This window comes from Ambystoma mexicanum, chromosome 2q (genome assembly GCF_040938575.1).
Source record: "Ambystoma mexicanum isolate Mex_15411 chromosome 2q, UKY_AmexF1_1, whole genome shotgun sequence".
Lineage (NCBI taxonomy): Eukaryota > Metazoa > Chordata > Amphibia > Caudata > Ambystomatidae > Ambystoma > Ambystoma mexicanum.
Window position 1 is genome coordinate 984252419 of NC_090924.1, and position 23107 is coordinate 984275525.

Here is a 23107-nt window from a genome sequence, read left to right on the forward strand (position 1 = left end):
TGCAGTCTATTCGCTAGGTATAGCTAGCCTTTATGATTACTTATTCTACTTGCGTTGCTGCATCTGTTCAGTTATAAAAGGGCTTGCATTTTCTGCATGTCATGGCCATAGCCCCGGGCCCTGGTACTCGGGGCCTCTGGGCTGCGCCACAGTGTCCCTGCATGGCCTCGAAGGCCCAATCATGTCGCCCAAGACTCTCCTTTGGCGCCAGGCTCATATGACAGAAGAAGGAGCTGGAGCTCTCAATTGAAATGGAACATTATGGCTGCCCCCACATGGTTCAGCTCAGAACTGAACCATGCGGTCTAGCATCCAGGGTGTGGTCAGGCTTGAAGGCACCTGGGATACCAGCAGACTATTTAAGCCATGCCCGAGCTGCAGCACACGCTTCGCATTGCTCTGCACTCGCAGCGTGACGTTCACCGTGATCTGTCCTCGGCTTTCCAGGCCAACACCTGCAAAAGAAGAGAAGAAGAGCTCCATTAGCCATCCTTAACTGCTTGTAAATCCAGCTCTGTCGATCGCTCCAGTGTCACCTCAGAAGCTCGTCCTTGTTTGAAAGCCGAAACGTGGAGGACGAAAAAGAAAGACAATATTAGTAAGCGTATGCATCCCTCATTCAAGCATCATCCGGAAGCACGCTTACCTGAGCGGAACTCGCTGTTGGTCTATTCCGTGCCAGCCTCCATCAACCTACAAGAGAAAGGCAAAGCGGTAGCTCTCATACTTACTCGACGGCAGTCCGGACAACATCTGCTCACCGCTCCGCATCCTCCCGGTCGCTCACCATCCAGAACATCACTGCGGCCTGCAAGAGAAGAATAAGACAGGCAGCAAAAGCGCACATAGCGATGCGCTTCGCGCATTCACTTACCATCTCGAGCACAGCTCCCTCAACCAGCTCGATGTCTGCACCTAAGAGAGAAGGAGGACATTAATAAGGGCAATTACAATTACGGACAAATTATTAAGAACAATAGACTTACCTGAAGAACTGAGTCGCAGAAGGTCTGGACTCTCGTGCCCATGCCAGTGAAGTAACTTGGCAGCGAAGCACCCCTCCACGATGCACCCTTGCACAGAACTGCAGGACGGAAAGCGCATCTTATCGAAATCCAAGGTGAGGAAAACTCTAAGGGGGTTGTTGGGGTTCACAAGGGAGGTGGGCCCAGAGAGGAAGAGATTGTGGGCTAAACCAGAACTCCTGTATTCCAAACTAGACCCTCGGCAGAACGAGAACCCAGGGGAGGCGAATCCAGGCCGGGAGCAGTCCAACCAGGTCGGGTGGCGTCCTTGTGGATACCAGGTGAGCGTTACAGAACGCAAAGCCTCAAAACGATAATCCACCCGGGCGTCCAGCATGGAAACATCGGAAACCGACCAGTTAGCTAAGATGCAGGGGCAGTTACGTGCTGAGGTACATTCAGCCAGACAGGAGACCAATGCCTTGCAGAGAGAATTAATAGTGAACAAAGAACGTACTGATGATCTAAGTCGACAACTCCTTCAATCACAGGCCGGACAAGCCCCTTTGCCTGAGACCCTCCCATCAATGTCAACCCCATCGAGTAACCTGGCGCAGATCACCCTTCCTGGAGCAGTTCATTTATCTCCACCGGAGCGTTTCTCGGGGTACCCTAGGAAGAATGCAACCTTTATGAATCAATGTCGCCTCCATTTTCTTTGCAGACCTGGGGCGTTCTCTAATGACCAGTCACGAGTGGCCTTTGTGTTGTCTTATCTTAGTGGTAGTGCTGCAGATTGGTCTGTACCTTTTATTAACTGCGATGATCCACTGCTATGCGATTTTGGGGGCTTTCAGCAAGAGCTAGAAAAGCTCTTCGCCCGTCATTCCCATGGACAGGTTTTAGACAATTAACTCTTGTCCCTCCGTCAAGGAAACCAAGATCTATTGACGTACATAGCGACCTTCAACAGGCTTGCGGTCGAAGCAGAGTGGGCGGAGGACAAAAGGACCACGCTATTCCACCAGGGCTTAAGAGGAGAGCTAAAGGATGCACATGCCCAAGTAGTAGATCCACCCAAGGACTGTGCCGAATTTATTAACCTGGTAGTCCAACTCGAACATAGGTTACAAGATCAAAGGATGGATCGAAGTAGACCGGACGCTCGCCCCATGTTTGTGCGCTCCAAGGACCATGTTCGACGAGGGACAGACAGTTCTGTGGAACCAATGCAACTAGGAGGGGTAAGACCCCCTTTAACCAAAGCAGAAAGGGACAAGAGGAGGGAACAGCAGCTATGCTTATACTGCGGAAAGGCGGGTCATTGCCTCAAAGGGTGCCCGGTAAAGCCACCCAGAAGGACCGTAGGAGCCACAGATAAGGAGAAATCAAGTCAGGAGTCAGAAAACTACCCAGCCCGGCAAATGTAGGGGTCCATTTGTCGAGCGATGAAACCCAACTACAGACCTCCCATTTTGCGTTGCTGGTGATCCTAATCAACCACCAACAGCCGTCAAGGATGCATTCGGTAGAAGCTTACATTGACAGCGGAGCCATGGGGAATTATATGGACCAGGATCTTGCAGCAAAGATGGGGCTCACACTCTGCCCTAAGTCCACCACAGAGACTGTAACCACCGTAGACGGTACTGTAATTGCCTCCAGCCCCGTGTCTGAATGTACCACTGTTCTAATCCTCTTATGTCAGGACGGCCATCGGGAATCAATCGTTTTTGATCTAATCAAGGCACCTCAGTTCTGATTGAGCCTAGGAATGCCGTGGTTGGTCGCACGCAATCCACAAATCGACTGGCGTACTCGAGAACTGTTTCTTTCCCAAGACTGTAAACGCACTTGCTATTATAATGGGAGGAAGACAACGAACACTGGATCGTCTGTCCAGGAAGGGGGAGCAAGTACCTTAGATGTAGTTGGTACCCTTCCAAGCCAATATTAGGACTTTCAAGACGTGTTTCAAAAGGAACAAGCTAATACCTTGCCACCCCACAGACCCTACGACTGCCAGATCGTCCTGGGACCTGGTGCACAAATCCCTTGCCGTCGAATCTATGCACTTACAGAACCTGAGAACCAAGATTTGAAGTCATACTTGGAGCAGTATCTAGCCAACGGTTTCATCTGCCCCTCAAAGTCTCCTGCAGCGTCTCCCCTATTCTTCATACCGAAGAAGGAAGGGGATTTGAGGATTTGTATCGACTATCGCGCCCTGAACCAAGTCACCGCTAAGAATCATTACCCCTTACCCCTGATCCTGGAATTGTTAGACCAAGTTAAAGATGCCCATATCTACACGAAATTGGACCTTAGAGGGGCCTACCATCTTGTTCGCATTAAAAAAGGGGGACGAATGGAAAACAGCATTTCGTACCAAATATGGCTTATATGAATACCAGGTGATGCCATTTGGCCTTTGCAACGCTCCTGCCGCATTTCAGTATTTCATGAACGATGTCTTGAGAGAGCTGATTGACATTTGTGCCCTAGTCTATATAGACGACATCCTAGTATATTCGGCCTCAGAACAGGACCATGTCAAGCATGTGCTTTCCGTCCTTACCAAGCTTCGTCGCCAACATCATCTTTATTCCAAACTTGAAAAATGCTCATTTCATGTTACTGAGGTAGAGTTCCTGGGGTCTATCCTCACTCCAAAGGGAATCTGAATGGATGTGCACAAAGTTGACGCATTCTAAATTGGCAAGCTCCAAGCTCAATCAGAGGGGTCCAGAGTATGTTGGGCTTTGCAAACTTTTACAGCCGATTCATCCCGGGATTCTCTCAAATAGTACATCCAATCACGTCTTTATTAAGGAAGTGCAACACAAGAAATTCCAGTGGACAGAAGAGGCTGAAAAAGCTTTTCAGGAACTCAAGGTGAGATTCACTTCCGCTCCAATCTTACAACACTCTCGCCCAGATCTTCCGTATGTGGTAGAAACGGATGCCTCCAGTATGGCTATGGGTGCTGTGCTATCGCAAAGGGACCCACACACCGGCCAGTTACATCCAGTAACCTTTTGGTCGCGTAAGTTTTCACCACCTGAGCTCAATTATGCCATCACAGACAAGAAGCTCCTGGCCATAAAATCAACTTTCAAGGCCTGGCGACATTATCTGCTAGGGGCCAGGCACACTATCACTGTGATAACCGACCATCGAAATCTACAGTAGTCGAAGAGTGCAAAGGCTCAATCCTCTCGACAACTACGCTGGGCCCTTTTCTTTGCTAGTACGACTACATAATCACGTTCTGACCTGGAGACAAAAATGTCAAAGCTGATGCCCTTTCGCGCCTGGGCACAGATGAACTGGTGTACACAACCCCTGATCCTGTGGCCATCATCCCGAGCAACAAACTCCTCGGCATTACAACCACCATGACTCAAGATGAATTGCTGCAAGGAATCCGACAAGTAATGACTGCTGAGTTATTATGAGAATGGGATTCACGGGGAGAACACTATGCAGTTAAGGACCAACTACCATACTACAGGAATCGTTTATTCTTGCCCAAGAAAGAACTTCAGGAACAGGTAATCTCGGAATATCATGATTCCCTCATGGAAGGCCACCCTGGAATTGCCAAAACTCTGGCCAAGGTGAAGTGGAGCTACTGGTGGCCAACGTGGCGCAAGGACGTCATTCAGTTCATCATCTCTTGTGGTATTTGTGCACAGAATAAGTCAGCAAAACAGAGACCAGCTGGGCTCCTTAGACCATTGGACATTCCACCGGCTCCATGGCATACTTTTTCTCTCGACTTTATCACCGACCTACCCTCTTGTCAAGGGTATAATACCATCCTAGTGGTCGTAGACCTGTTCTCTAAAATGGCCCACTTCTTGCTGTTTAAAGGACTACCAAAGCATCCAGCCTGGCTAAAACATTCCTAGAACACATTGTATGGCTTCATGGGTTCCCGTCAGTACTGATCTCGGATCGGGGTACCCAGTTTGTATCCAACTTCTGGAGGAAATGTTGTTCAATGGCCCAAATCGACATTAGGCTATCCACTAGTCACCACCCCCAAACGGATGGTCAAATGGAAAGGACGAACCAGACGCTCGAACAATACTTGTGCTGTATGCTCCACCAAGTGGAAGAGGATTGTAAAGGCTTGTTGTGGATTGCCGAGTATGCCTATAACAATTCTCAACACAGCAGCACTGGACAGACTCCATTTTATACTGTGTACCGCAGACACCAACACACGTCCGAACTGGATGTTCCTACGACTCTGGAAATGCTGGCCATCAAAACCCTACACGCCACCATTTCTCAGGCCTTCACAAGGGCCATTGAGCACTTACGTCAAGCCAAGGTTCGCCAAAAGAAATATGCAGACCTGCATCGTGAAAAAGCCCCCAACTACCAAGTATGAGACAGAGTATGGCTAACATCCAAGTATGTACCTCTATAAGGGACCCGGACATTCCTCCCACGATACTTAGGACCTTTTACCATTGAATCCATCATAAACCCAGCAGCAGTTAAACTGACCCTGCCGACCAACATGCATATTCACCCTGTGTTCCATGTGTCCCTCGTAAAACCAGTTCAGCCTGGAACACGGGTGACCACACCACCCGAACCTGTAATTGTCCATGGAGAACCGGAATTCGAGGTCAAGGACATCTTAGACTCAAAGTACATCAGAACAAAACTATACTACCTAGTAGATTGGAAGGGATGTGGTCCACAGGGCAGAACATGGGAACCTAGCGATTACATCCACGCACCACGTTTAATACAATGTTTTCATCATGAGTACCCCACCAAGCCAGGACCAGACAGAAGAACCACCTTGAGAGAGGCCTTGGGGCGGGTGCTGTCATGGCCATAACCTTGGCCCTGGTACTCGGGGCCTCTGGTCCACGCCACAGTGTCCCTGCATGGCCTCGAGGGCCCAATCATGCCCCCCAAGACTCTCCTGGAGTCTGTCCTGGTGCCTTTGCGCCAGTCTCATATGACAGAAGAAGGAGCTGCAGCTCTCAATGGAAATGGAACAGTATGGCTGCCCCCACATGGTTCAGTTCAGAACTGAACCATGCGGTCCAGCATCTAGGGTGTGGTCAGGCCTGAAGGCACCTGGGATACCGGCAGACTTCGCATTGCTCTGCACTCGCAGCGTGACGTTCACCGTGATCTGTCCTCGGCTTTCCAGGCCAACACCTGCAAAAGAAGAGAAGAAGAGCACCATTAGCCATCCTTACCTGCTTGTAAATCCAGCTCCTGTCGATCGCTCCAGTATCACCTCGGAAGGTCGTCCTCGCTTGAAAGTCGCAACCTGGAGGAGGAAAAAGAAAGACAATATTAGTAAGCGTACGCATCCCTTATTCAAGCATCATTCAGAAGCACGTTAACCTGAGTGGAATTCGCTGTTGGTCTATTCCGTGCCGGCCTCCATCAACCTGCAAGAGAAAGGCAAAGCGGTAGCTCACATACTTATTCGACGGCGGTCCGGACAACATCTGCTCGCCGCTCCGCATCCTCCCGGTCACTCACCACCCAGAACATCACGGCGGCCTGCCATCTCCAGCACAGCCCCCTCAACCAGCTCAACGTCTTCATCATCCCTTCTGCACCTAAGAGAGAAGGAGGACATTAATAAGGGCAATTACAATTACGGACAAATTATTAAGAACAATAGACTTACCTGAAGAACTGAGTCGCAGCAGGTCTGGACTCTTGGGCCAACGCCAGTGAAGCAACTTGGCAGCGAAGCGCCCCATCCACGACGCACCCCTGCACAGAACTGCAGGACGGAAAGCGCATCTTATCGAAATCCAAGGTGAGGAAAGCTCTAAGGGGGTCTTTGGGGTTCACAAGGGAGGTGGGCCCATAGAGGAAGAGATTGTGCGCTAAACCAGAACTCCTGTATTCCAGACTAGATCCTCAGCAGAACGAGAACCCGGAGGAGACAAATCCTGGCTGGAAGCAGTCCAACCAGGTTGGGTGGCGTCCCTGTGAATACTAGGTGAGCGTTACACTACAGTGCTCTTCACATTGCAATCTTCATTCTGCATATGAAAGTTTACTTGATTATTTTGTTTGACATCAGCTTATATAAGGTCTATGCATCTTCTTCTTTGACCACTCTTATCAGTGCGTCACGCTCATTTCTTGTGACGTCACCAGCCTCTTTTTCTCTTATCTTTATATTCCTTTGGGGATCTCCTCCAAGAGATTGTCAACTCTACGGGGATACATCATATAGGGTTTTCTGAATGGATACCTCTTCTCGAAGACTCTCTGTGGAATAGGCACAATCACTGGTGTCGTGCATGTGGTGATCTCTGGCTTCCAGCATATAGGAAGGATGGGGGCGGGACTTCCTGTTGAGGCATTCAGCTGCTCCTCTACACTGCCTTGATGAAACCGGGCTATGTTTAGCTGGTTGGCCATTTTTCTTCATCAGGCTCTATTAGTATTTTTCCCAATTAAGGACTTTGTGAACCTTATCCTCCAGCTCATCATCAAACACTTTGTAAGGGCTTTCCCAAGGCTGCATTTTACAGTAAGTTTCCAGTCTGTTAGTCCTTGACGTGCATGTACCTACTGGCTGCGACTGTCATATCCATTGAGATGGAGGGTACCCAAACTCCAACGTAAGCTAAATCAGACAGGAATTCGACCTATAAGTGGGTGTCATCCAAGAGGGCCGAACACTACAGGGCTCACTAGGTACAAGCATAGAGCTCTTAGAAATCCTCAAGAAGATCCTGCATAGTGTAGGAGACAAAGTAGATGAGTGCAAGGACAGATGAGAGGCTGCATAATTCATCAGCAATTAATAAATCATGGAACAGAAATTCTGTCCGACTCCTTCCATTCACACAGAATAGTGTCACGAATATCCTTAATCCGAAGGAGTCCCTTCTTGACTGTCTTTTTGAACTGCCGCACAATGGGCTTGGGATTTAAGGCGGTGGTATTGGCTTCTGTGAACTGCTTTCTCAAGGCCACATATTCCAAAGCCTTCCCTTCTGCTCCCTGGTCTAGGTATTTGCTTCTGGGCTCCTTCTTATCGTCAGAATGACAGGAATCTGAGGATTAACTGTGCTGGAGGAAGAAGAGCCCTTCTTTTGTCGAGTCTTTTAGCCAGCCTTCTTTGTAGAAGGCTGCTCCTCCTACAGAGTCTGACAAGGGCTTTAGTCTGGCCTTTGAGTCCTCCCTCCTCCGAGCTTCTCATGCAGGGAAGCGGAGCGGCTCATCTTACTGGAAGCCTCTCTTCACCCCCTCTTAACACTCCTGTGAGACCACGTGCTGCCCAACAAATTGCTCCAAGTGATTTCAGCATATACTTTAGAAGCATACCAGCAATCAAGGGATAGCAACTTGGACTTACCTGTCACCCTATAATACTGCGTCTCCAGCCATCTGACCCACACTGCCTCCACACTGGACTCCCACGTTGATAAGACACGAAGAGATGGTCTTACCCCAGTGTTCTCTTCTGACATGGTTTCCAGGACGAAGACATGTTGAGCTGCCACTTGGACAGTCCAGCACCCTCCAGGCATACTCCATGGCACCAATCCCCACATCCCAGATCAAGTTCCTGGGTCCTTTGCTTACCTGGGTCATTGTGTATTTCTTGTTCCAAAGTCACCTGAGCAAGGAAGATGGAAGCCAATCGATGATAGCGGAAACAGAGCCTAGCAGGTCCCCGAGCCCCATGATGGGCTGCAGTGCGGCCAAACAAACAGGACGTTGTGAGGTAGGTCAACATATTTGTGCGGGGTGTAAAAAATGCTCTGAGAGGATTGAGGCAATTGCTGATTTCCTCAAAGATTAAGGAGTGAGACAAGGAAGAGGAAGACATGGAGGTACTGAAAATTGCTACGTATCTATGATGAAGTTAGTGTACTAAGGTGTTAGTGTACTAACACCTTATATGGTCCCAAATGTTTTCAATTTCACTCTGAAAATGAAGGATCTCCGAGCATCATTGATAGAGCGTCAGCACACAGTTCCATCACGTGTTCTCCCATGTCTCATGCCAATGCTGCATAGTCTGCTTCTCCGCCATCCCCCACCAGGTTCTAAACCCTTTCTGTAATGAAAGAAGGGAAACGTACATGATGTTGTGTCTACTTCTCCCTCCCTGTGCATGGGGGGTTTAAGTCATCTTTCATTATTCATTACAGCAATTTATTGAACACTGAAAATGGACCAGAAGTATACAGCGCAGAGAGGTATTTAAAAAAATAACGCCCACAAGCATTTTTCACTTCCAAAACCGGTTTGGCCTCTCCCTCTTTGCCTGGTACCTTAACATGCACAGAGGCTGTCACTGGCTAGGATGGCCAACATGGCAGGTTCTTATTTCCAAATTGAGGATAACCTGCTCTATTTAAAAAACAGTAAAAAGGTGAATCTTTTGAATGTTGTGACAAAAGGCTTAGAGCAGCCATTTTAGGTCTAAGCCACTACATTCTGCAACAGAACCAACAACATTGTGATGCTGCCTAATGCAAAGAGGAGGGACACGGCTTGCCTGTCGTACGGACCATTAGCCCAAAGGTCAATCACCAGAGAGTTTGCTTGTGTGATGTTACTGAGCAAGCTGATTAATTGTTCCTCTAAAGAAGGGTTATCTCAGGGGTATCTCTGGAGGGTCGATAAATCACAAGTGTGGGTAGGGACGTATTCTCGTTGATTCTTATTTTAGTCAACAGGCTTTCGCAGCCTTCCTGGGATTTGTGGGGAAAAATGTATAGGTTCAGACGTTTGTTGAAGAGAATTGCTACACTCCACCTCTTTGGTCAGGGTGATCAGCGCCAGAGGTTAAGAAGTCAGGTGGAATGGCCAGGGTGGCATTAGAAGGTGTAACTTCATTCAGCGCCACGACTCTGTTATGGCAAGGAGGTCCAAGGAGGTCTCAGTGAGAAGATCATGAATTTCCACCCTGTTCCGTGTGTTAAGAGGGGAGAAACTCAGGGAGGCCCTCTTGTGCGTGTGTGTACATGGGATATTAGTCTCCCCAGGAGTCGCAAATAAGGGAGAATTAAGACAATTCTCATGGCATGACACTCCCCTGGCATTGGCCCAACCCCTGGGAATGTCTTTAAGTGTTGGGAAATTCTGAGTGTGTGCCAGGATCTCGCCCGGTGAGGAATGCGCCTGTGCGGCATGTGCTGCATCCATTGGGATGCCAAGAAACAAGCTCTGCTGCTACCGTAGGAAGTGGAAGAGCCTTGGTACGGTGGCACATTGTCCGCTTTATAAAAGAGACCTGGTTTAATTCAAACACACAGGACTTGCATGCAATGGACATTTTCTGATAACTGTTGGCCTGCATACACAAGACTTCTCAGGTCACCTAATTGTCACTGCATTTATTCAGCTATCTTCTACAAAACTCCAGAATTTGCTCCAATTTTCACTGTAGAAAACACATGTATTCCAATATGTACCCAAGAAAACCCCCCGTTTATTCCAGTGTGCCGTATAAAGCACCCTCGGTCATTCCATTCTACCCAGTTATACACATTTTCCGTTCTCTTCATTATTCCACACATACAACGCACCTGCTCATTTTATATTACACTGTATGGGAAGAGCTGGAAATGTGATAACTGGACCCAGATAGAAAAACAATGACTGCATCCCACGCAGCCTCAGAGAGTCCCTCAGATGAGGTACGCACGGCGTTCTACATGTGCTTTTTGATGGTAACTTGGGGTGGAGTGTAATCAATAGCCAATACCTATTCTGTTGAGTGTCTATTCCTGGAAGGGCAATTCGCCATTGAATGATGGTTTCTTAAAGGACAGTTGACGTTCCACTAATTGGGTGTGTGATCAGAATTGTAATCTTTGATCTCTGTCCAGTTGGGGGGCATTTCGTTGTTTGCACCAGGTATTGCAAGTGGGGTGGTCAGAGATGTGCTAAGGGTGGTGCACTCTTACATTGTTGATGGCCATTGTATTGCAGCCCAGCTGCCCAGGGCTATCCAATTAATGGCGGGCAGTATTGCCCCTCTTCACTGCTGATTGTCAGGGGCAACTGCATAAATATTTCTTAGATCAACCTTTCCTTGCTGTATGTGTTGGACCATGTATTGACCATTAATGGCCAATTTAAGTGTTAACTTTTGCACCCAAGTACCTTTGTTGACCTTTTTGTTGCCCACAAATATCCTCTCAGCAACCTCTGCACTGCTGCTACTGTTGTCACATACTGACTTTAAATCAATACCCAAGAAGCTGCCAATCTGTGGATATTTCTGTCATGACTGAATTAAATCGGTTCCATGTAATAATGTCACCACAAACATATCGCCTTACAAAAATATCGCCGAAAAATGGTCGTTTTTTGTGGTGACATTATTGCATGGAACATGTGGGGGACACCCCCGCAACCCCCAAAATGTGTTTTTAAAAAAAAAAAAATGTTTTGCCCCTATCGCCACATATATGGTCACCCAAATAATATCGCCACAACATTTTCGCGGCGATATTATTTACGGCGACCATATATGTGGCGATATTAATACCTGATACCATTAAATCTCATTAATGGTCTACATATAGCAGAATGATACTGTGTGAATTATATGCCACTCATGTCAAAAATGCCCCCTAAGCATCCCCTACCTGAGCTGAGAATCATGCTGGAGGCATTGGTGCTGAGGCTAGTTCTGAATACCTACCCAATATTTGTTCCAAGTTCCACTTAGTTCAAGATGTGTAGTTTGTCAGCATTGCGGTCAGCAGATGGGTACCCGGCCAGAAGTGAGGGAACTCTTTCTCTTAAATGTACTGAAGAAAGTGTTGGATCATGTAAAGAGAACGGCATCCGTCAGATCATGTGACAACCTGTTTGTCACCTCTGTCAAGTAAAAGAGAGGATGTAAACTGGCATTAGCATCTTGGAGGGACTGCATTTGTATAGTCATCTACACAACATATACGGGGAGGTGGGCCAGCCTTTGCCACCCATCATTCACAGGAAATCCACTAGGCTGGTGGCAGAAGCCTCTTGAGCCGAGGCACTCAGTGTTCTGCTGGTGGACACCTCTGGCCACCCACGTTACATGGCGGGGCTTCAGCTTCTCATTTATTGAGCACTATATATGTTATGTCCCTATACTGGATGGGGCAGGGATTGGGGTGGTAATGTCAATCTGAATGGAGAGTGTTTGCACAATAAAGGTGCTGCATGCCGTATGGGACAGCTATCTAGAGCATACCCTCATATGTGAGAAAGGTGGCGAGGGAGGTCATTTGAGGATGGATGCCATGATTATGCATTGTAACCACCATTAATATAGCTCTCCTGCCGCGGCACCTTACACAGTCCCAGCCATCTAGCCCCTTAGGTACATGTCAAAAGCTGGAAGGAGGACAGGAGATGTCCTGCCTCTAGCCCCTGCTTATAGGAAGAGATAGAGGAACATAGCCAGGGAAGCATGTGACGGTAGGAACATCTTTAGTAAAGATTTCTGGCATGCAGGGACAAGATCTCACACGTGTGTAAGGTGACGAAAGAGGAGAGCTGGAGTAATGGGGATTGCCATGCATAATCAGGGCATTTTATTCACCATCTATTCCATCCTTTCCCAATCATTCAGCTTTGCCTTTCCTATTCCATCCCATTACTTCCCTCACAGTTTACCACATCAAGTCTTTCATCCTTATCTTTGTTTTTGTTTTTTGTTAAGCCATCTGATGGACAGGAATGTTTACACTGCGTTATGTGCACTGTCCATATTTCCCAGCAGGGTTTCCCTGAAGCTGCAACATGACCTGCTCTCATACACGAGAGGTTTTCAAATATGCTCAAGCTTCAAGCCTTTTTCTAAAACCTGCACATTTCACTTACATAAGCTTGTTGGGACAAGGGGTCAATGGTGTGAACAATGGGAACTGACCCAAAACTTGGATGTCTGTTCAACACATTTGGGAATGCTGTACAGTGTTTCTTTGCTTTGAATTCTAGTACTTCTCGTTTTTAAAAATGTCTAATGGGAAATAAAAATGTACAAGTCCCTGAATTCAAAGAACCAAAAATAACTGGATACACTAGGGCAACTTGAGAGCTTTAAGGTAGGTTCCTTAAATGTGATCACTTTCTAGCTGTCACACCATCGCCTGTCTACCTCCATAACTTGTAGCTTCTGTCTTCTCTAACACCACATTCACATTGGCTCTGCCTCACCCCTCTACCCTACTTTCCTCATCCTCTCCCCTATTGGCTTCCCTTCATAATCTTCACTCAAGCCACTCTCGGAAGGTTCCAGAAGGGCACGGGTGTTCAAGGATGTTAAGCCTGCTGTGTAGGTGGTAAAGGCATGTGCAGTGTTTGCCCTTCAAGCAAAAGTGGGAAAGAGGACGTTCACGTCCTGACGTTGTTGGAGTTGCGGTGGCTCTCACTATACTGCTGTTGCTACCTTGGCATCCCAATAATGCCCCACCGATGAGGAAAGCATTTTGCACTAATACTCACTTGTGTCAAAAAATGTTCTTACTGGTACCCAATTTGAATCCCATTGAGCTTCAAATAAAAGCCAAACATGATGAATATTCTGTTGATGCCCAACTGGCATCTCATATGCACCACTCAAAACATGGTATTTGAATATTAGACCTTTGGCGTCCCATTGGATTTTCCACTGATGTCCAGACAGTCCTTTATGTATTGTGGATATACCAGTCATCCACCAGTCATCCACAGACTGATGCCCCATTGGTGTCCCGCTAATTAGCATATAATGCTTTGTGAATGTTTCAGTGATGCGCAGTTAGTAGCTCATTTGCCTTCGACTGATTAAAGTAAAATGCTGTGGGCACATGCCTCTGCAAAAACAAAACAAGCATTGGCAATGACAACAGTTTGGTCTTTGTGTAGGCATTTAAAAGGCCCTTGCCAGGCACAGCCGTAATGGTATTAACTACCCATTGTTGGTAGCAGATGCAAAATGATGTGAGTACCTGAGCATCTAATAGCAGTGCCTTGCAAGAGCTTAAAACATATGCACGAGCAAAAATGTTTGGCTTTGCACTTCTTATTTTAAACAGGACTTCGGTGGCTTTGTCAATGCGTGTTTTTAACAAGACCTCAGTGAAGGACACGCAGAGAGCTTGTAAATGAAGTCGCTGAAGGCATGCAATTTTTATTGCACGAGTATGGTGTTCACAACTCCAATTAATTCATTAGACCTCATCACGAGTTTGGCATGAGCCCTTAAATGCAGCGGTATTAGTAATGATATTACTGCTGCATTTAAAGGCTGGCCAAATCACGAGTTGGGTGGAAAATGGTATTTTTACCTCCAGCTTTTTGCAGGACATAAAAAGGACAATTTTCAGGCCAATTTTCAGGCCAATTTCGGCGCTACTATCTTTGGCGCAATTACCGCTAGTGGTAATAGCGCTGCCCAACCCCATTGGGTCGTATGGACGGGGAATGGGTATTTACTGCCCCCGCACCTCGTGATCCAGTGCAAATTGCGACAGACCAAGTTACGGTCACGCCATTTGCACTTGACGGTATACTGGCGGTAATATACCGCCCAACTCATGATGAGGCCCCTTAACTCTCAGAAGACTGCTTTGAACCAAACACTGGCAGACACTGAGTGCAATGTCTGATGGTAAGGCTTGATTAACGGATCTCAAAGAGTTCCTATGAGGAGGAGTTTTGGTTGGGCACAGCAGGCAGAGGCAGCCATGGGTGGAATGGATATAGGGATTAGCATGGCCATGGGCGGGCACATAACCAAACACCTACAGATTCTGTGTCCTTCCTCATATGTAATTGTCATTCTTACCTATCTGTACTCCAATGCAATAGATTCAGCTTCTAGGTATCGCAAGTGACACCTAATAACCCAAGCTAAAAAGGGCAGTGCTCAAACATCACAGAGGCATCTTTGTTTAAAGAATGTACTTGTGTCTACAGCTTTGCCACCCAACCTAAGCTGTATACTAGGAAATAATATGACATGTTTAATGTACAATTGAAGCAAATTATTAAGAGGGCTATCAGTTGGTACAGTCAGGCCACAACTTAAATAATGGACTGCAGTTTTTCACAAATATATTATTGATAATATAATAACATGAATATTTGGGCTCCATTTATTAACTATGCTTAAGTGGGGCTCAGCCACCTAACTAGTTCTTCTCAGATATTGATGTTAGTTTTGCACTGATATGCCAAGAATAGAGTAACAGACAAAAAAGAGGCAACAGGCAATTTTATGTTTAAAATCACCCTCACTGTCTTCAAGCCATCTTCATTTGAAAACATTGATGGGCCTCATTCCGAGTATGGAGGTAGCCATGCTGCTTTTAGCGGCATGACTACCCCCATTCCGGGTACCTGGTCCGAGTTACCTGAATGGAGAAATACCGGGCCATTCCGACATTGGAGGGCCCGGTATTTCCCCATTCAGGGAACCCAGACCCGGGACATCCCCATTCCCATTTGAGCCCCCATAGGGCTCGAATGGGGAGGATGCTAACAACAGGCCCGTTAATGACGGGCCCATTGTTAGCATCCTGGTCTGCTTGCGGGACCCGCTGAGGACGCCTGGTCTTACCAGGCGTCCTCAGCGGGTCTCGCGAGCAGACCTCGTTATGAGGCAGTCGGGGGTTAACGGCGCCGGCAGCTCTACCGGCGCCGTTAACCCCTACCGCCTACGTTGTAATGAGGCCCATTGTCTTCTAATAATAATAATTTGGTGTGTGAGCTAAGCGAACCCTTATCCCCGTTTACATGGAGATTTTTCACCACGCAAGCCATGATATGAAGGACCCTTAACCCCATATTCTAATTCATGACATGTTTTGACCTTCAAAGGTACAGTACAGAACTAAACATATTCCCTTTTACTCTGCCTTTTCAGGTTCGTAAGGCACAAGCACAAGATGCCAGAAGACAGTGTTCTCCATGTCTGCTCAACGCATGAACTGCTCTGCTCCTGCTAACTTAAGAGTTAGCAATAGCCAAACAAGACAAGATCTCACAATGATGCGTTCATATGAAAGTGGAGCTGTAACTTAGAAGAAAACCGAAGGAAAAGAGAAGCATGGTGTCTTCCTTTTTTTCTGTACAACCGAAAACCATCTATTACTGATGCTTCTACTGAGGAGCAACCACAATGGAAAGTGAGCACATTTAGGCTCATGCTGAGTCCATAGAAGAGTCACTTGAAGGGGCATTTGCTGTTCCCACTTCATGTAGCACTGGACATCTACAAACTTTGTCTGAGCAGCATTCCCCGTTACCAGGAGGAGAAGATGACAAGCAGCCTGCAGCAATATCAGAAACAACAACAGTGAGCATCACATGTTCTTCTACAAATCCTACACTATGGGATCCTATCACAAACGAACTGCGGTGCTATTGGATTAAAAAAGGTTCAGCACCCTATCAAAACCTCAACAGCAATTTTTCCAAGTCAACCCATGTTTATCAACTTGTTCACAAAAAAACAAAAAATATGCTTAACACAAGCAAGCAATGAATGTGAAATGGCAAACTTGTAAACCACGAATGGTTGTTATACTTCTCATCACAAGGTTCAGTTCACTGCTTTGTCTGTGATTTGTTTTCTAGTACTGAGTATTCATTCTGTAAAACTTGTTTTAATGACTGGAAGCATGCATCTTCCTGCATTTATGAACATGGACGTAGTCCTGGGCATCAAACGTGCATGGTCATTCTTTGGAAACGTCAATAGGAAACTGGACGCATTGACTCAAAATTAGCTGGACAGTTAAAACATGGACAAACGTGCTGGCAGGATGTGCTTAAGAGAGTTGTAGCAGTGGTAAAGTTCATGTCTTCTTGGGGTCTAGCAATCAGAGGAGATGATCAGATCATAGGACCACAGCACAATGGAAATTATTTAGGGGTTTCGGAGCTGATCAGCCAATTTGATCCCTTCCTGGACGAACACACCAAGAAATATGGAAAAGCTGATAAGGGAAAAAGGGAAATCCCTCCTACCTATCAGCAAATATCTGTGAAGAATTCAGCACACTGATGAGCTAAAAGGTTTTCTCTGCAATTATTTCAAAATATGTCTTTATTTATATAAATAGTCACTTAATGTGGAGTCCACTCCAGATGTGCATCACATCGATCAGTGGACATTTAAGGTGTGATCTGTAAAGGATGATGCAACAAAAGAAAGATTTTATCCCAATTCATAGCAAGGGAGCAGAGTCCCTTGCAGATGTTATCATCCAGTTCTTGGAAGGGGCGGCTATCCCCATATAAGATTGTCATGGTCTGTCATATAATAATGCAGCCAACAAGGCAGGACAGAACTCAGGCTTACAGACAAGGATAAAAGAGATCAACACATTTGATGTTTATGTTCCCTGTGCAGGACTTTCATTGTCATTCCTTGTCCTAATGTGTGTCAAGGCTGCTGAGTGCAGCATGCAGGTAGTTTCTTATTTTTACGTTGTTCAACATTTGTATACATTTTCTTCTTCTTCTACTCATCACTGGAATGTGCTGGCGACTTCTGTAGGTGCAACTCACAAGACTATGAAGCACTTGTCTGACACTAGATGGTCAGCTCATGCAGATACAGTCAATGCTCTGTGTGATGGCTATGAAAGAATTCAAGCTGCCTCTTAAAAAATGGACAAGCTGGAAACCATATTTCTGACCATTGCTTTGAATGACATTCTATTACGTTTCAATGAAACAAGCAAAATTGCACAGAAAGAAGATATCAACCTTTCTGATGCATTTAACATCATCCAGGCATTGAAGTTTAATTACAAGAAATAAGATACACATTTGATGAATATGCAGTCAGGGCAAAGGAAAAAGTTCCAGAGGCAGATTACAGTGACCAAGGTAAACATGTGAAACAGCAAAACACTTGATTAGCTAGCTTTGAAGGAGCTGCTAGTGACACTGTCCTTCAAGGATGGCAGAAATGTCAAATAGAAACATTGCCAATCATGGACTCAATAATTAATGGGTTAACAAGATGGGGTGATGCATACAAAGATATCAGCAATAGATTTGGATTCTTCATGAACCTGAGAGACATGGATGGAAAAGAAATAGGTGAACATTTTATAAATCTGGCTGGTACTACCACCAAGATCTTAAGAAATCTGACCTAATTTCTGAATGTTGGGAATGTAAGCATTATGCATTTAAAAAGAAAGAAACCATTTCAGTTTCAAATTTTCAAAAAAGTTGCTGGCTAGTATAGATCGTGTTCTTCAGAACTTTCTGTGGGGGGATAAAAAGAGACCTAAGATTCCTAAGTTTATTTTGACACGTAGTACTAAAAATGGGGGTTTTGGGTACCCAGATTTGGAACACTACTATAAAGGGTTTATTTTGAAAAAGGCTGCGTATTATTTTTCGATAGGGAGAGGACCAGAACCCTGTCATGATGCCTACCTCCAAGGGGCCAGGTCCGACCCAGCAAACCCAGAGGCAGGCATCATTCCCCCCAGGGAAGTTCCAGCGGGCCCAAGCTGGGGCCCTTTGGACGCAGTCCTGGCGCCTTAGGCGCCAGGCTCATGTTGGACCCCAGTCCTGGCGCCTTAGGCGCCAGGCTCATAAAGCTGGACATGTGTTCAAGTGTTTTTATGTGCTCTTACCTGATGCAGACCATGCTGCTACATCCAGGCCCTTTTGAGGCCTGAATGGGACTACTTTACCTGTGGGACTACTTTCCACCCGGGTGTGGTCGGGGAAGGATACATACCTGATCGGTGGAAGGATACATACCTGGAACTTCTTCCAAAGCTATTTAAACCCCACCCGAACAGCCACACGTGCTTTGCGTTGTTCTGCACCTAGCAGCTGGACGCTCACCGTGTCTGCTCCTGCTTCTGGACTTCAGCCACGCCCGTCAGCATCCTGGGACACCTGCAAAGGGGGATAAGAAGAGAATTGGGGAGGAAGAAGGCCTTACCTGCTAAACCTGCACCACGGAGACATCTCACCGACGATCCTGAAAAGGAAGACATCATTTTTAAAAGCATTTCGCTCCGATCACTGCAGCGCTGCATTTCACTCACCTTTCTTGGGCGCCTCCATCTTCAGCAGCGATCATCCGGATCCGCAGCCACTTCCCAGAGCCTAGAGAGAAAGGTGAGAGAAGGAAGGGAATAGGAAAAGCTCAGTTTCCTTCTAAGACTTGCCTGTTGGGTCATTCCCATTTCATTTCGGGTCTTGCTGCTTCCAGGCATTTTCCGGACCCCGGCCCCTATGGAGAAAAAAGACAAAGACATTAGATGAGCGAATGCAAGAACATTACCTGAGCGCTCATCTAGGACTTACCAGATCTTTACTGGAACTGCACTTTTCACTTTGGGTCGGCGCCATATCTCCGGCATTCCGAACCCCGGCCCCTATGGGTAAAAGACATCAACATTAGCGTTTTGTTGCAAGAAGTCTCCAAAGGAATCTTCTTTCATCACCAGAAAAAGACAATGAACATTATTATTTAAAGCTTGAACTTTTGAACTTGCAACAGAACTTTTATAGCGCCTTACCAGTATAATCAAGCTTACCTGAACTCCCATCCAACCTCAATCCAGTGAAGTAACTGGGTTCAACGCGCCCCTGCGTCAGAAGCAGGATGGAGAGCTCGTCCTTTCAGACCCTAAGGTGAGACTTCACGGGGGATCGTGGAAGGGTATCGAGGAGGGTTGGAAGGAAGTGGGAGGCTCGAGCATTATTCCGCCAGATTGTAATACTCCCTTTTCACGTACAGGAGGATATTCCTGCGAGCCAGATTAACCAGAGTAGAGGGGCCCGTCCTATCCATCTTCAGAGCCCTGCGCATCACCATTGAAGAGGCATTAGCACTCGAAACCAGGCCAGCGCCCCCGTGGGAATCAGGTGAGCGTGACAAACCCTTGTGGGTGCTTACTGAAAGGTATAAATTGAATGGTTTTCCATTGCATGCTGTTACCTCGATGGGATGTCTACCTGGGAGGGGTAGTAGGCTTCCGACTATTGCGGTGATTAAAGAGGTTTTGTTGTGGTGGTTGAGTCTCTTTCAAGGGAACTTGTACTTACACTATGGAGCGTCTCTTTGGCTTAATCCGAGTTTACAATTAGCCAATAAAACCTTTTGTTGGAGGAGTTGGGTCTCGAAAGGGATTTTATGTATCAGTGATGTGGTGCGTGATGGTCGTATATTATCGTTCGAGGAGTTGCGGGGGATGTTTCATTTGGCAGGGAGGGAGCTGAATAGGTTTGTGAAGTTGAAATCTCTATTGAGTGAAAGATTGGCAATGCTGTCAGGTCCCTTGGAGGTGGTTTCGGCGGGTGGTCAGATCCTTATGTCATCGCCACGAATGGTATGCACTTATACTAGCTTGATGCCGATATGTTCTAAGGATGTTGATGCTGACAGGAGAGCATTGGAGAGGTGGAAGCAGGAGTTGGGCTGTGATATTGCGGAAAAGGAGTGGGAATCTATGTGGAATGTAGGTTATAGAAGTAGGTTGGATCTCAGGTTGAGATTGATTCATTTGAAAGTGTTAGGACATCTGTATTGGACTCCATTGCGTATGTTTAAGTTAGGATTGACTGCTGATGACCTGTGTTGGGGGTGTGGGAAGGAGAAGGGAACGTTGATTCATATGTTATGGTATTGTCCTCGGGTGTTAGAATTTTGGGTGGAAATGTTAGATAGGCTGGAGGCAATCTTGACCATACGTTTTCCCAGGATGCCTATGCAGGTGTTGCTGTTGTCGGGTGGGGGGCGTTGTGCGATTGCTCGTCAGTATGGACAGTTGGTTGATAAAGCACTTGTGGTTGCAGTGAAACAAATACTGATGGTGTGGAAGACGAGGAAGAAGCCCAGAGTGGAGAATTGGATTAATGATTTGTTGGTATTGTCAAACTTTGAGCGGGTGATGTTTGTGAGACAAGGAAAGGAAAATAAGTATCGAGATCTTTGAAAACCATTTACAGATTTATATGGTGACTGTGTATCTGAGGATTAGTTGTTTCTATCGGATCCGACTATCCGATATTATTTATGTGCATCAGTTGAGGATTTCCCCCTGTTTTGTTTTTGTTCTGTTTTATGTAGTCTGTGTGTGGTCTTTATGTTTTTGTAATGTTCTAAGTTGCATTTATTGTTGAATTATTTTGAGATTAGGTGTTTTATTTTAAGAATAGTACAAAATGTGTCTTGTATTATCTGAAATGTTTCAATATTTATCCATGATTTGGACTTTTTTGCTTCTGTACCTACGAAACACTGAGTGTTATGTTTAATACTCTGTTTGAACTTTTGATGATGTATATTTTGGTTATTGTAAATGTTGAAAATAAATGAATTAAAAAAAAAAAAGAAAAGAAAAAATAATAAGCTTGACTTTTTTTTCCAAATCTAGAAATTGCATTAAGAATATTCCTCTCTATGGTGGTGACAAATTGCAGTGGGGAGCGTTCACTTTCTAACTTGAAGTTGCTAAAAAGTGAGCTACGAAATCGTATGCTTCATGCTAGACTGAATTCTTTTACTCTGTTAAGCACTGAGTCTGGAATGGTTCAAGAGATATCATTTTCAGACATAATTGATAATTTTGCAATGCACAAATCTAGAAGGAAGTTTAATCTTGCAGGCACATCAGCCTGGGCAGAAAAAAGCATCTAATTCTTTCCAGGATTACTTGAACTTGTTTGCTGCGTGGGCATGAACTGAAATGCTAAGTGAATTTTGTTACATGCTGTCCTCATTTCTGTGCTGTCTTGTCATGTAATGTTTTTTCAAGTGCTTGTACTTTGGACACATTCATACAGGAAAAAGATTTCTGGTTGAAATGTTAGGTTTTCATTTTGTTAAATAAATGCGTGCTTAAAATCCCTTTCCATTATTTCCTTTCAAAATGTATATGTTCTTTGAAAAAACAAATTGGAAATGTCCTTAGTAAAGCACCCTCTTAGGGAAACAGGTCACAGAGATGTGTAATATTTATAAGTTATTAACAACTAGATAATCCATTCAAAGCTTAGACGAGTATCTGTTGAGTTTGACTCAAGGTATGTAATACCTTCATTTTTCAGATTGAGAGGGGGACATGGGATTTCAGGGGGGCTGCATGGGTTTTGAGCGGTGTGATAGTAGGACAGGGGTTTTGAAGGGGGGCCCCAAGGCTGCCTGTGCCCCAGCCACCAGAAACTGTTAAGATGGCCCTGTATCTGCCTCAGCACCAAAAATGGTTAGGCCCCCTGCTGGTGATGTAGAGTGTCAACTAAAATTGCAAACACACACTTACCCCTCCCTGTTCCCCGTTAGTCCAAATGTCAAGGCAGAAGAAAAACCCTGATGACACAGTGAAAAACTGCCAGAGAAACAGAATCTTCACAGTTAAAGTAAAAGATCTAGAAAGAAGCCAGAAGAAAGGTTACAAGGAAACCAACAGGGGGCTAGTTCCGAGAGAGTATGAAATGTCTTGCTGCTGCAAAAGCTAGAACACATGACCTAAGTGCACTCTAAAGTGAAGATGAAGTGACATGAACTCAGACTAATTTAAGACAGCTTTTCATATCTCATACGTCATGTAGTCATGAAAGATGTTCTTTACAGAGACAAGACACTTTAACATGAAGTTTAATGTTGCATACAAAGTGTGACAAGTGTTCGTAGGCTCTGTAAAATGAGCCAACGACCAGGAAATGGTGCTTTCCTGTTCTGGAAGATCGGCTGACCACTAATGTCAGCTAGAAGCCTGTTTAGGTGTTATCTGAGAGCAGCCTTTTAACCTCACACTGGTAAGCATTATATCTGATAAGGATTCAAGAACAGGAAATTGACAGATGCCAACAGAAGCATCTTGCACATTCGCAAAGTCAAGTCCCATATGGCACCATGGAAAAAAATAGACAACAAGAGAGATGTCCCTTGTTAAGAGACAGCCGGCTAAGATAGCATTGCGATGCTGCAAATGTGCAGAGCTTCACAAATGTCATAGAGTACAGTGAAGTTATTTAATAAACGGGTACATAGATTTCACTTTGAGGTGCAAAAACCCATCTCATGTAGTTTTACATAGGAGTTCTACCTCAAACGAACAAAGCGATATGCTAGATCTCACTGTTCCAAACAGCTGATATGACGAACTCACACATCCAGGGCCACCATTGTACTTGATAGATAT